This window comes from Eleutherodactylus coqui, chromosome 9, assembly GCF_035609145.1.
Source record: "Eleutherodactylus coqui strain aEleCoq1 chromosome 9, aEleCoq1.hap1, whole genome shotgun sequence".
NCBI classification, from domain to species: domain Eukaryota; kingdom Metazoa; phylum Chordata; class Amphibia; order Anura; family Eleutherodactylidae; genus Eleutherodactylus; species Eleutherodactylus coqui.
Window position 1 is genome coordinate 130,032,040 of NC_089845.1, and position 12,615 is coordinate 130,044,654.

The following is a 12,615-nucleotide window of genomic DNA, read 5'->3' on the forward strand; positions in this document are numbered from 1 at the left end:
GGCGGATAAATAAGACCGGACGAGCGTACAGTACCTCGGGTCCTCCGGACCGGTAGAGGCCCGGTGAAACTTTACGAGTGACTTTGAAAACACGGTACAACACACTTCAGCAGGCAGACTTTACAGCGCAGGTAGATTAGCATTCTTCGGAAAACTCCAGCTGAAAGTCCATGGCCACAGAACGGCAGTAGCTATCAGCCCGCTCTCGTGGACTGCAACGCGCGTGGCTGTCGGCTAAAGGTGTACCACTAGACGGTGATCCAGACTGCGGACGGCGGCATAGGAATGGTAAACCGACTTTAGGTTATTTTCAGGGGTTCGGCAGACTTCAGCACGGATCTTGCTGTAGGAAAGGTATAGTCCCAAGAGGAGGCAGTTACTTACCATGGCTCTCTTGGACTAGGACTCTTGGGGAAGAAAGATATTTGGTCTCCCTCACTCCCATGCGCGTCACATAGGCTTAGGCGGCCTTTCCTTCTCCTCCATCTTCGGCAAGGCAAGGGCTAATGGTGCCCTCGTGCGTCTCTGTGCTAGCGAACCCTCGGGTGGAAGATGGGTGCTTCTCAGCAGAGCAGACTTAGACTTCACTCCACTGAACTCTCTTGTGGAAGCCAATCACACATATGTATAGATTCATCCCCACCACGTCACATGGCACTGTAAGATGGATACATTCAGCAGCAGCAGAGCTCACAGGCAATGACTTTAAGGGAGTTAACCCTTCAGACGCTGCAGCTGTGCAACACGCACAGAGAAAATAGACATGACAGCTTTGCACAGTGCATCCACATAAGACAGAGATGTATGACAATTCTGGAGGGGACCAGGATGTCACTCTGGGACACTCCGGCGGCGGCGGCAGCAGCAGCAGCAAGGCTGTTGGAGGCAACGAGCGGTGAGCTGCAGGCCGAGCTAGAACGCAGCGGAAGAAGATAAAGGTGGTGGTGGTGGTGGGGGGAACCAGAAAGAAGCCAATGGCTGTCCACCCTCTTAGCATGCCCTGCCACAAGTGGCCCCTGGACACCTGGCCAGGCGTCGGGCTCTCTGGGTCTCTCTTTCTTTCTTTGGCACCCTGAATCTTTTCTCAGCCTTAGCATGGAATGCCTTGGCCCCACCTTTTGAAGGGCACCTGCTGCTGGGGAGTGTCACGTCTCTGCAACACGGGTCGGTACGAGAGCCGCCCCCGGCCCTTGCAGCCTCGGATCTGGGGAGCCGGCCCCCGGCTGGGCCAAAGGTGTGGGAACGGCAGCCCGAGGTAAGCTACCCGGGCGACTCGGGGCAGCTGGCTAGCGTCTACCGGCCATACCACCCTGGAAACGCCCGATCCCCTCCGCTCTCGGAAGCTAAGCAGGGTTGGGCTCGGACAGTACTTGGATGGGAGACCTCCTGGGAATACCGGGTGCTGTAGACTCCTGCCTCTCTTCTTCTTTTCCCCAGTCGAGCCAGCACGGAGCTGCTCCTAGCTTCCCAGAAAGAAGCAAGACCCTCGGTGGCCGCTAGGGGCCTAAAGCCGAAAGCCCCCCCCTCGCACCCCCTGTCTCCGCCCGCAAAGGACAGAGTTAAAAGCGGCTTGCGCACAAAGGCCCCGGGCAAGGGTTGCCGACTGGCCGGTAATTCCTGGACGCTGCTGGTAAATCGGCTGCTCTTTTCCAAGGTCAGCGAGAAGGATTAGGGGGCTTTGGGAGTTCTTGGAGGCGACTGGATTTGGGAGGATGTTCCAGCTCCCGCTCAACAAGGCCGTGCGACCGTGAGTTGGTAGGAGCTTGTGACGGAGGGGTAAATCTGTCCCACTTGTAAGGTATATAGTTGAGCGAAGTGGCTAAAAAGAAATGTTGTCTGCCGCTGATTTTTGCATTGCTGGTGGAGGAAAAGAAAGACTTGAGATTGTGAAGGAGCCTTGGCTCTTGGAAGTGCGCCTCACCCGGTCGCGCGCAAGCAGCGGCAGCATGAGGCTGCAGAGAGTTGAGGGAGGGGAAGGCCAAGAGGAACGGGCCTGGTGTGGAGCCGTGCAAAGAACAGCAGCAGCGTCAGCAGCGTCGTCGGCACTGTGAAGCAGAAGAGCAGAAAGCGAGAGGCCTGTCTCTGCCTACGGCCACACCACCCTGAACACGCCCGATCTCGTCTGATCTCGGAAGCTAAGCAGGGTCGGGCCTGGTTAGTACTTGGATGGGAGACCGCCTGGGAATACCAGGTGCTGTAGGCTTTTGCTTTTCCTCACCGGCACCAGCAGGAGTCGCACTCCTCCCTTTAGGACCTTTTCTTCCCTCACCCTTTTTCAAGGGCGCACTTACTTGCTTTTTGTCGTTTGCTTTCCGTCTGCTGCTCTTTAACCCCCTAATGCCAGGAAAGCACCGCACTGCATTATCATAGCCCTCACAGCTTTCTTTCTGCTTCCAATGCCCTACAGGGACATTGAAAGAAATCTGTGGTAGAAAAAGAAAAAGAAAACTACTGTACCACCCCCTTCCTTCTACACTTACCCCTTTTTGGTAAGAAAGAAACGAGAAATGTACAGAAACAGACCCTGTGTTTGGTAGCTTGCTATCCGGAAAGACAATACCAGGTAGGATGGGGTTGTAGTTGTCAGTCTGCGACGCCACCGTTCCCCACAGCGGCATTCATACACGGCGGATAAATAAGACCGGACGAGCGTACAGTACCTCGGGTCCTCCGGACCGGTAGAGGCCCGGTGAAACTTTACGAGTGACTTTGAAAACACGGTACAACACACTTCAGCAGGCAGACTTTACAGCGCAGGTAGATTAGCATTCTTCGGAAAACTCCAGCTGAAAGTCCATGGCCACAGAACGGCAGTAACTATCAGCCCGCTCTCGTGGACTGCAACGCGCGTGGCTGTCGGCTAAAGGTGTACCACTAGACGGTGATCCAGACTGCGGACGGCGGCATAGGAATGGTAAACCGACTTTAGGTTATTTTCAGGGGTTCGGCAGACTTCAGCACGGATCTTGCTGTAGGAAAGGTATAGTCCCAAGAGGAGGCAGTTACTTACCATGGCTCCCTTGGACTAGGACTCTTGGGGAAGAAAGATATTTGGTCTCCCTCACTCCCATGCGCGTCACATAGGCTTAGGCGGCCTTTCCTTCTCCTCCATCTTCGGCAAGGCAAGGGCTAATGGTGCCCTCGTGCGTCTCTGTGCTAGCGAACCCTCGGGTGGAAGATGGGTGCTTCTCAGCAGAGCAGACTTAGACTTCACTCCACTGAACTCTCTTGTGGAAGCCAATCACACATATGTATAGATTCATCCCCACCACGTCACATGGCACTGTAAGATGGATACATTCAGCAGCAGCAGAGCTCACAGGCAATGACTTTAAGGGAGTTAACCCTTCAGACGCTGCAGCTGTGCAACACGCACAGAGAAAATAGACATGACAGCTTTGCACAGTGCATCCACATAAGACAGAGATGTATGACAATTCTGGAGGGGACCAGGATGTCACTCTGGGACACTCCGGCGGCGGCGGCAGCAGCAGCAGCAAGGCTGTTGGAGGCAACGAGCGGTGAGCTGCAGGCCGAGCTAGAACGCAGCGGAAGAAGATAAAGGTGGTGGTGGTGGTGGGGGGAACCAGAAAGAAGCCAATGGCTGTCCACCCTCTTAGCATGCCCTGCCACAAGTGGCCCCTGGACACCTGGCCAGGCGTCGGGCTCTCTGGGTCTCTCTTTCTTTCTTTGGCACCCTGAATCTTTTCTCAGCCTTAGCATGGAATGCCTTGGCCCCACCTTTTGAAGGGCACCTGCTGCTGGGGAGTGTCACGTCTCTGCAACACGGGTCGGTACGAGAGCCGCCCCCGGCCCTTGCAGCCTCGGATCTGGGGAGCCGGCCCCCGGCTGGGCCAAAGGTGTGGGAACGGCAGCCCGAGGTAAGCTACCCGGGCGACTCGGGGCAGCTGGCTAGCGTCTACCGGCCATACCACCCTGGAAACGCCCGATCCCCTCCGCTCTCGGAAGCTAAGCAGAGTTGGGCTCGGACAGTACTTGGATGGGAGACCTCCTGGGAATACCGGGTGCTGTAGACTCCTGCCTCTCTTCTTCTTTTCCCCAGTCGAGCCAGCACGGAGCTGCTCCTAGCTTCCCAGAAAGAAGCAAGACCCTCGGTGGCCGCTAGGGGCCTAAAGCCGAAAGCCCCCCCTCGCACCCCCTGTCTCCGCCCGCAAAGGACAGAGTTAAAAGCGGCTTGCGCACAAAGGCCCCGGGCAAGGGTTGCCGACTGGCCGGTAATTCCTGGACGCTGCTGGTAAATCGGGTGCTCTTTTCCAAGGTCAGCGAGAAGGATTAGGGGGCTTTGGGAGTTCTTGGAGGCGACTGGATTTGGGAGGATGTTCCAGCTCCCGCTCAACAAGGCCGTGCGACCGTGAGTTGGTAGGAGCTTGTGACGGAGGGGTAAATCTGTCCCACTTGTAAGGTATATAGTTGAGCGAAGTGGCTAAAAAGAAATGTTGTCTGCCGCTGATTTTTGCATTGCTGGTGGAGGAAAAGAAAGACTTGAGATTGTGAAGGAGCCTTGGCTCTTGGAAGTGCGCCTCACCCGGTCGCGCGCAAGCAGCGGCAGCATGAGGCTGCAGAGAGTTGAGGGAGGGGAAGGCCAAGAGGAACGGGCCTGGTGTGGAGCCGTGCAAAGAACAGCAGCAGCGTCAGCAGCGTCAGCAGCGTCAGCAGCGTCAGCAGCGTCGTCGGCACTGTGAAGCAGAAGAGCAGAAAGCGAGAGGCCTGTCTCTGCCTACGGCCACACCACCCTGAACACGCCCGATCTCGTCTGATCTCGGAAGCTAAGCAGGGTCGGGCCTGGTTAGTACTTGGATGGGAGACCGCCTGGGAATACCAGGTGCTGTAGGCTTTTGCTTTTCCTCACCGGCACCAGCAGGAGTCGCACTCCTCCCTTTAGGACCTTTTCTTCCCTCAGCCTTTTTCAAGGGCGCACTTACTTGCTTTTTGTCGTTTGCTTTCCGTCTGCTGCTCTTTAACCCCCTAATGCCAGGAAAGCACCGCACTGCATTATCATAGCCCTCACAGCTTTCTTTCTGCTTCCAATGCCCTACAGGGACATTGAAAGAAATCTGTGGTAGAAAAAGAAAAAGAAAACTACTGTACCACCCCCTTCCTTCTACACTTACCCCTTTTTGGTAAGAAAGAAACGAGAAATGTACAGAAACAGACCCTGTGTTTGGTAGCTTGCTATCCGGAAAGACAATACCAGGTAGGATGGGGTTGTAGTTGTCAGTCTGCGACGCCACCGTTCCCCACAGCGGCATTCATACACGGCGGATAAATAAGACCGGACGAGCGTACAGTACCTCGGGTCCTCCGGACCGGTAGAGGCCCGGTGAAACTTTACGAGTGACTTTGAAAACACGGTACAACACACTTCAGCAGGCAGACTTTACAGCGCAGGTAGATTAGCATTCTTCGGAAAACTCCAGCTGAAAGTCCATGGCCACAGAACGGCAGTAGCTATCAGCCCGCTCTCGTGGACTGCAACGCGCGTGGCTGTCGGCTAAAGGTGTACCACTAGACGGTGATCCAGACTGCGGACGGCGGCATAGGAATGGTAAACCGACTTTAGGTTATTTTCAGGGGTTCGGCAGACTTCAGCACGGATCTTGCTGTAGGAAAGGTATAGTCCCAAGAGGAGGCAGTTACTTACCATGGCTCTCTTGGACTAGGACTCTTGGGGAAGAAAGATATTTGGTCTCCCTCACTCCCATGCGCGTCACATAGGCTTAGGCGGCCTTTCCTTCTCCTCCATCTTCGGCAAGGCAAGGGCTAATGGTGCCCTCGTGCGTCTCTGTGCTAGCGAACCCTCGGGTGGAAGATGGGTGCTTCTCAGCAGAGCAGACTTAGACTTCACTCCACTGAACTCTCTTGTGGAAGCCAATCACACATATGTATAGATTCATCCCCACCACGTCACATGGCACTGTAAGATGGATACATTCAGCAGCAGCAGAGCTCACAGGCAATGACTTTAAGGGAGTTAACCCTTCAGACGCTGCAGCTGTGCAACACGCACAGAGAAAATAGACATGACAGCTTTGCACAGTGCATCCACATAAGACAGAGATGTATGACAATTCTGGAGGGGACCAGGATGTCACTCTGGGACACTCCGGCGGCGGCGGCAGCAGCAGCAGCAAGGCTGTTGGAGGCAACGAGCGGTGAGCTGCAGGCCGAGCTAGAACGCAGCGGAAGAAGATAAAGGTGGTGGTGGTGGTGGGGGGAACCAGAAAGAAGCCAATGGCTGTCCACCCTCTTAGCATGCCCTGCCACAAGTGGCCCCTGGACACCTGGCCAGGCGTCGGGCTCTCTGGGTCTCTCTTTCTTTCTTTGGCACCCTGAATCTTTTCTCAGCCTTAGCATGGAATGCCTTGGCCCCACCTTTTGAAGGGCACCTGCTGCTGGGGAGTGTCACGTCTCTGCAACACGGGTCGGTACGAGAGCCGCCCCCGGCCCTTGCAGCCTCGGATCTGGGGAGCCGGCCCCCGGCTGGGCCAAAGGTGTGGGAACGGCAGCCCGAGGTAAGCTACCCGGGCGACTCGGGGCAGCTGGCTAGCGTCTACCGGCCATACCACCCTGGAAACGCCCGATCCCCTCCGCTCTCGGAAGCTAAGCAGGGTTGGGCTCGGACAGTACTTGGATGGGAGACCTCCTGGGAATACCGGGTGCTGTAGACTCCTGCCTCTCTTCTTCTTTTCCCCAGTCGAGCCAGCACGGAGCTGCTCCTAGCTTCCCAGAAAGAAGCAAGACCCTCGGTGGCCGCTAGGGGCCTAAAGCCGAAAGCCCCCCCCTCGCACCCCCTGTCTCCGCCCGCAAAGGACAGAGTTAAAAGCGGCTTGCGCACAAAGGCCCCGGGCAAGGGTTGCCGACTGGCCGGTAATTCCTGGACGCTGCTGGTAAATCGGCTGCTCTTTTCCAAGGTCAGCGAGAAGGATTAGGGGGCTTTGGGAGTTCTTGGAGGCGACTGGATTTGGGAGGATGTTCCAGCTCCCGCTCAACAAGGCCGTGCGACCGTGAGTTGGTAGGAGCTTGTGACGGAGGGGTAAATCTGTCCCACTTGTAAGGTATATAGTTGAGCGAAGTGGCTAAAAAGAAATGTTGTCTGCCGCTGATTTTTGCATTGCTGGTGGAGGAAAAGAAAGACTTGAGATTGTGAAGGAGCCTTGGCTCTTGGAAGTGCGCCTCACCCGGTCGCGCGCAAGCAGCGGCAGCATGAGGCTGCAGAGAGTTGAGGGAGGGGAAGGCCAAGAGGAACGGGCCTGGTGTGGAGCCGTGCAAAGAACAGCAGCAGCGTCAGCAGCGTCGTCGGCACTGTGAAGCAGAAGAGCAGAAAGCGAGAGGCCTGTCTCTGCCTACGGCCACACCACCCTGAACACGCCCGATCTCGTCTGATCTCGGAAGCTAAGCAGGGTCGGGCCTGGTTAGTACTTGGATGGGAGACCGCCTGGGAATACCAGGTGCTGTAGGCTTTTGCTTTTCCTCACCGGCACCAGCAGGAGTCGCACTCCTCCCTTTAGGACCTTTTCTTCCCTCACCCTTTTTCAAGGGCGCACTTACTTGCTTTTTGTCGTTTGCTTTCCGTCTGCTGCTCTTTAACCCCCTAATGCCAGGAAAGCACCGCACTGCATTATCATAGCCCTCACAGCTTTCTTTCTGCTTCCAATGCCCTACAGGGACATTGAAAGAAATCTGTGGTAGAAAAAGAAAAAGAAAACTACTGTACCACCCCCTTCCTTCTACACTTACCCCTTTTTGGTAAGAAAGAAACGAGAAATGTACAGAAACAGACCCTGTGTTTGGTAGCTTGCTATCCGGAAAGACAATACCAGGTAGGATGGGGTTGTAGTTGTCAGTCTGCGACGCCACCGTTCCCCACAGCGGCATTCATACACGGCGGATAAATAAGACCGGACGAGCGTACAGTACCTCGGGTCCTCCGGACCGGTAGAGGCCCGGTGAAACTTTACGAGTGACTTTGAAAACACGGTACAACACACTTCAGCAGGCAGACTTTACAGCGCAGGTAGATTAGCATTCTTCGGAAAACTCCAGCTGAAAGTCCATGGCCACAGAACGGCAGTAACTATCAGCCCGCTCTCGTGGACTGCAACGCGCGTGGCTGTCGGCTAAAGGTGTACCACTAGACGGTGATCCAGACTGCGGACGGCGGCATAGGAATGGTAAACCGACTTTAGGTTATTTTCAGGGGTTCGGCAGACTTCAGCACGGATCTTGCTGTAGGAAAGGTATAGTCCCAAGAGGAGGCAGTTACTTACCATGGCTCCCTTGGACTAGGACTCTTGGGGAAGAAAGATATTTGGTCTCCCTCACTCCCATGCGCGTCACATAGGCTTAGGCGGCCTTTCCTTCTCCTCCATCTTCGGCAAGGCAAGGGCTAATGGTGCCCTCGTGCGTCTCTGTGCTAGCGAACCCTCGGGTGGAAGATGGGTGCTTCTCAGCAGAGCAGACTTAGACTTCACTCCACTGAACTCTCTTGTGGAAGCCAATCACACATATGTATAGATTCATCCCCACCACGTCACATGGCACTGTAAGATGGATACATTCAGCAGCAGCAGAGCTCACAGGCAATGACTTTAAGGGAGTTAACCCTTCAGACGCTGCAGCTGTGCAACACGCACAGAGAAAATAGACATGACAGCTTTGCACAGTGCATCCACATAAGACAGAGATGTATGACAATTCTGGAGGGGACCAGGATGTCACTCTGGGACACTCCGGCGGCGGCGGCAGCAGCAGCAGCAAGGCTGTTGGAGGCAACGAGCGGTGAGCTGCAGGCCGAGCTAGAACGCAGCGGAAGAAGATAAAGGTGGTGGTGGTGGTGGGGGGAACCAGAAAGAAGCCAATGGCTGTCCACCCTCTTAGCATGCCCTGCCACAAGTGGCCCCTGGACACCTGGCCAGGCGTCGGGCTCTCTGGGTCTCTCTTTCTTTCTTTGGCACCCTGAATCTTTTCTCAGCCTTAGCATGGAATGCCTTGGCCCCACCTTTTGAAGGGCACCTGCTGCTGGGGAGTGTCACGTCTCTGCAACACGGGTCGGTACGAGAGCCGCCCCCGGCCCTTGCAGCCTCGGATCTGGGGAGCCGGCCCCCGGCTGGGCCAAAGGTGTGGGAACGGCAGCCCGAGGTAAGCTACCCGGGCGACTCGGGGCAGCTGGCTAGCGTCTACCGGCCATACCACCCTGGAAACGCCCGATCCCCTCCGCTCTCGGAAGCTAAGCAGAGTTGGGCTCGGACAGTACTTGGATGGGAGACCTCCTGGGAATACCGGGTGCTGTAGACTCCTGCCTCTCTTCTTCTTTTCCCCAGTCGAGCCAGCACGGAGCTGCTCCTAGCTTCCCAGAAAGAAGCAAGACCCTCGGTGGCCGCTAGGGGCCTAAAGCCGAAAGCCCCCCCTCGCACCCCCTGTCTCCGCCCGCAAAGGACAGAGTTAAAAGCGGCTTGCGCACAAAGGCCCCGGGCAAGGGTTGCCGACTGGCCGGTAATTCCTGGACGCTGCTGGTAAATCGGGTGCTCTTTTCCAAGGTCAGCGAGAAGGATTAGGGGGCTTTGGGAGTTCTTGGAGGCGACTGGATTTGGGAGGATGTTCCAGCTCCCGCTCAACAAGGCCGTGCGACCGTGAGTTGGTAGGAGCTTGTGACGGAGGGGTAAATCTGTCCCACTTGTAAGGTATATAGTTGAGCGAAGTGGCTAAAAAGAAATGTTGTCTGCCGCTGATTTTTGCATTGCTGGTGGAGGAAAAGAAAGACTTGAGATTGTGAAGGAGCCTTGGCTCTTGGAAGTGCGCCTCACCCGGTCGCGCGCAAGCAGCGGCAGCATGAGGCTGCAGAGAGTTGAGGGAGGGGAAGGCCAAGAGGAACGGGCCTGGTGTGGAGCCGTGCAAAGAACAGCAGCAGCGTCAGCAGCGTCAGCAGCGTCGTCGGCACTGTGAAGCAGAAGAGCAGAAAGCGAGAGGCCTGTCTCTGCCTACGGCCACACCACCCTGAACACGCCCGATCTCGTCTGATCTCGGAAGCTAAGCAGGGTCGGGCCTGGTTAGTACTTGGATGGGAGACCGCCTGGGAATACCAGGTGCTGTAGGCTTTTGCTTTTCCTCACCGGCACCAGCAGGAGTCGCACTCCTCCCTTTAGGACCTTTTCTTCCCTCAGCCTTTTTCAAGGGCGCACTTACTTGCTTTTTGTCGTTTGCTTTCCGTCTGCTGCTCTTTAACCCCCTAATGCCAGGAAAGCACCGCACTGCATTATCATAGCCCTCACAGCTTTCTTTCTGCTTCCAATGCCCTACAGGGACATTGAAAGAAATCTGTGGTAGAAAAAGAAAAAGAAAACTACTGTACCACCCCCTTCCTTCTACACTTACCCCTTTTTGGTAAGAAAGAAACGAGAAATGTACAGAAACAGACCCTGTGTTTGGTAGCTTGCTATCCGGAAAGACAATACCAGGTAGGATGGGGTTGTAGTTGTCAGTCTGCGACGCCACCGTTCCCCACAGCGGCATTCATACACGGCGGATAAATAAGACCGGACGAGCGTACAGTACCTCGGGTCCTCCGGACCGGTAGAGGCCCGGTGAAACTTTACGAGTGACTTTGAAAACACGGTACAACACACTTCAGCAGGCAGACTTTACAGCGCAGGTAGATTAGCATTCTTCGGAAAACTCCAGCTGAAAGTCCATGGCCACAGAACGGCAGTAGCTATCAGCCCGCTCTCGTGGACTGCAACGCGCGTGGCTGTCGGCTAAAGGTGTACCACTAGACGGTGATCCAGACTGCGGACGGCGGCATAGGAATGGTAAACCGACTTTAGGTTATTTTCAGGGGTTCGGCAGACTTCAGCACGGATCTTGCTGTAGGAAAGGTATAGTCCCAAGAGGAGGCAGTTACTTACCATGGCTCTCTTGGACTAGGACTCTTGGGGAAGAAAGATATTTGGTCTCCCTCACTCCCATGCGCGTCACATAGGCTTAGGCGGCCTTTCCTTCTCCTCCATCTTCGGCAAGGCAAGGGCTAATGGTGCCCTCGTGCGTCTCTGTGCTAGCGAACCCTCGGGTGGAAGATGGGTGCTTCTCAGCAGAGCAGACTTAGACTTCACTCCACTGAACTCTCTTGTGGAAGCCAATCACACATATGTATAGATTCATCCCCACCACGTCACATGGCACTGTAAGATGGATACATTCAGCAGCAGCAGAGCTCACAGGCAATGACTTTAAGGGAGTTAACCCTTCAGACGCTGCAGCTGTGCAACACGCACAGAGAAAATAGACATGACAGCTTTGCACAGTGCATCCACATAAGACAGAGATGTATGACAATTCTGGAGGGGACCAGGATGTCACTCTGGGACACTCCGGCGGCGGCGGCAGCAGCAGCAGCAAGGCTGTTGGAGGCAACGAGCGGTGAGCTGCAGGCCGAGCTAGAACGCAGCGGAAGAAGATAAAGGTGGTGGTGGTGGTGGGGGGGAACCAGAAAGAAGCCAATGGCTGTCCACCCTCTTAGCATGCCCTGCCACAAGTGGCCCCTGGACACCTGGCCAGGCGTCGGGCTCTCTGGGTCTCTCTTTCTTTCTTTGGCACCCTGAATCTTTTCTCAGCCTTAGCATGGAATGCCTTGGCCCCACCTTTTGAAGGGCACCTGCTGCTGGGGAGTGTCACGTCTCTGCAACACGGGTCGGTACGAGAGCCGCCCCCGGCCCTTGCAGCCTCGGATCTGGGGAGCCGGCCCCCGGCTGGGCCAAAGGTGTGGGAACGGCAGCCCGAGGTAAGCTACCCGGGCGACTCGGGGCAGCTGGCTAGCGTCTACCGGCCATACCACCCTGGAAACGCCCGACCCCCTCCGCTCTCGGAAGCTAAGCAGGGTTGGGCTCGGACAGTACTTGGATGGGAGACCTCCTGGGAATACCGGGTGCTGTAGACTCCTGCCTCTCTTCTTCTTTTCCCCAGTCGAGCCAGCACGGAGCTGCTCCTAGCTTCCCAGAAAGAAGCAAGACCCTCGGTGGCCGCTAGGGGCCTAAAGCCGAAAGCCCCCCCTCGCACCCCCTGTCTCCGCCCGCAAAGGACAGAGTTAAAAGCGGCTTGCGCACAAAGGCCCCGGGCAAGGGTTGCCGACTGGCCGGTAATTCCTGGACGCTGCTGGTAAATCGGCTGCTCTTTTCCAAGGTCAGCGAGAAGGATTAGGGGGCTTTGGGAGTTCTTGGAGGCGACTGGATTTGGGAGGATGTTCCAGCTCCCGCTCAACAAGGCCGTGCGACCGTGAGTTGGTAGGAGCTTGTGACGGAGGGGTAAATCTGTCCCACTTGTAAGGTATATAGTTGAGCGAAGTGGCTAAAAAGAAATGTTGTCTGCCGCTGATTTTTGCATTGCTGGTGGAGGAAAAGAAAGACTTGAGATTGTGAAGGAGCCTTGGCTCTTGGAAGTGCGCCTCACCCGGTCGCGCGCAAGCAGCGGCAGCATGAGGCTGCAGAGAGTTGAGGGAGGGGAAGGCCAAGAGGAACGGGCCTGGTGTGGAGCCGTGCAAAGAACAGCAGCAGCGTCAGCAGCGTCGTCGGCACTGTGAAGCAGAAGAGCAGAAAGCGAGAGGCC

General features: G+C 55.9%; 9 non-coding genes across 9 annotated transcripts; all 9 read left to right on the plus strand.

The window, feature by feature from the left end:
- The first annotated feature begins 1,291 nt into the window (after nucleotides 1-1,291).
- On the plus strand, nucleotides 1,292-1,411 carry LOC136579290 (5S ribosomal RNA). The gene has a single exon (XR_010786773.1). It is a non-coding gene; the product is annotated as a 5S ribosomal RNA (ribosomal RNA).
- A 673-nt stretch (nucleotides 1,412-2,084) lies between these two features.
- Nucleotides 2,085-2,203, plus strand: LOC136579394 (5S ribosomal RNA). The gene has a single exon (XR_010786866.1). It is a non-coding gene; the product is annotated as a 5S ribosomal RNA (ribosomal RNA).
- A 1,714-nt stretch (nucleotides 2,204-3,917) lies between these two features.
- LOC136579369 (5S ribosomal RNA) lies at nucleotides 3,918-4,037 on the plus strand. The gene has a single exon (XR_010786850.1). It is a non-coding gene; the product is annotated as a 5S ribosomal RNA (ribosomal RNA).
- Nucleotides 4,038-4,736: 699 nt separating this feature from the next.
- Nucleotides 4,737-4,855, plus strand: LOC136579395 (5S ribosomal RNA). Its single transcript, XR_010786867.1, has one exon. It is a non-coding gene; the product is annotated as a 5S ribosomal RNA (ribosomal RNA).
- Nucleotides 4,856-6,569: 1,714 nt separating this feature from the next.
- Nucleotides 6,570-6,689, plus strand: LOC136579291 (5S ribosomal RNA). The gene has a single exon (XR_010786774.1). It is a non-coding gene; the product is annotated as a 5S ribosomal RNA (ribosomal RNA).
- A 673-nt stretch (nucleotides 6,690-7,362) lies between these two features.
- Nucleotides 7,363-7,481, plus strand: LOC136579396 (5S ribosomal RNA). The gene has a single exon (XR_010786868.1). It is a non-coding gene; the product is annotated as a 5S ribosomal RNA (ribosomal RNA).
- A 1,714-nt stretch (nucleotides 7,482-9,195) lies between these two features.
- LOC136579370 (5S ribosomal RNA) lies at nucleotides 9,196-9,315 on the plus strand. The gene has a single exon (XR_010786851.1). It is a non-coding gene; the product is annotated as a 5S ribosomal RNA (ribosomal RNA).
- A 681-nt stretch (nucleotides 9,316-9,996) lies between these two features.
- On the plus strand, nucleotides 9,997-10,115 carry LOC136579397 (5S ribosomal RNA). The gene has a single exon (XR_010786869.1). It is a non-coding gene; the product is annotated as a 5S ribosomal RNA (ribosomal RNA).
- A 1,715-nt stretch (nucleotides 10,116-11,830) lies between these two features.
- Nucleotides 11,831-11,950, plus strand: LOC136579352 (5S ribosomal RNA). Its single transcript, XR_010786833.1, has one exon. It is a non-coding gene; the product is annotated as a 5S ribosomal RNA (ribosomal RNA).
- The last annotated feature ends 665 nt before the right edge of the window (nucleotides 11,951-12,615 follow it).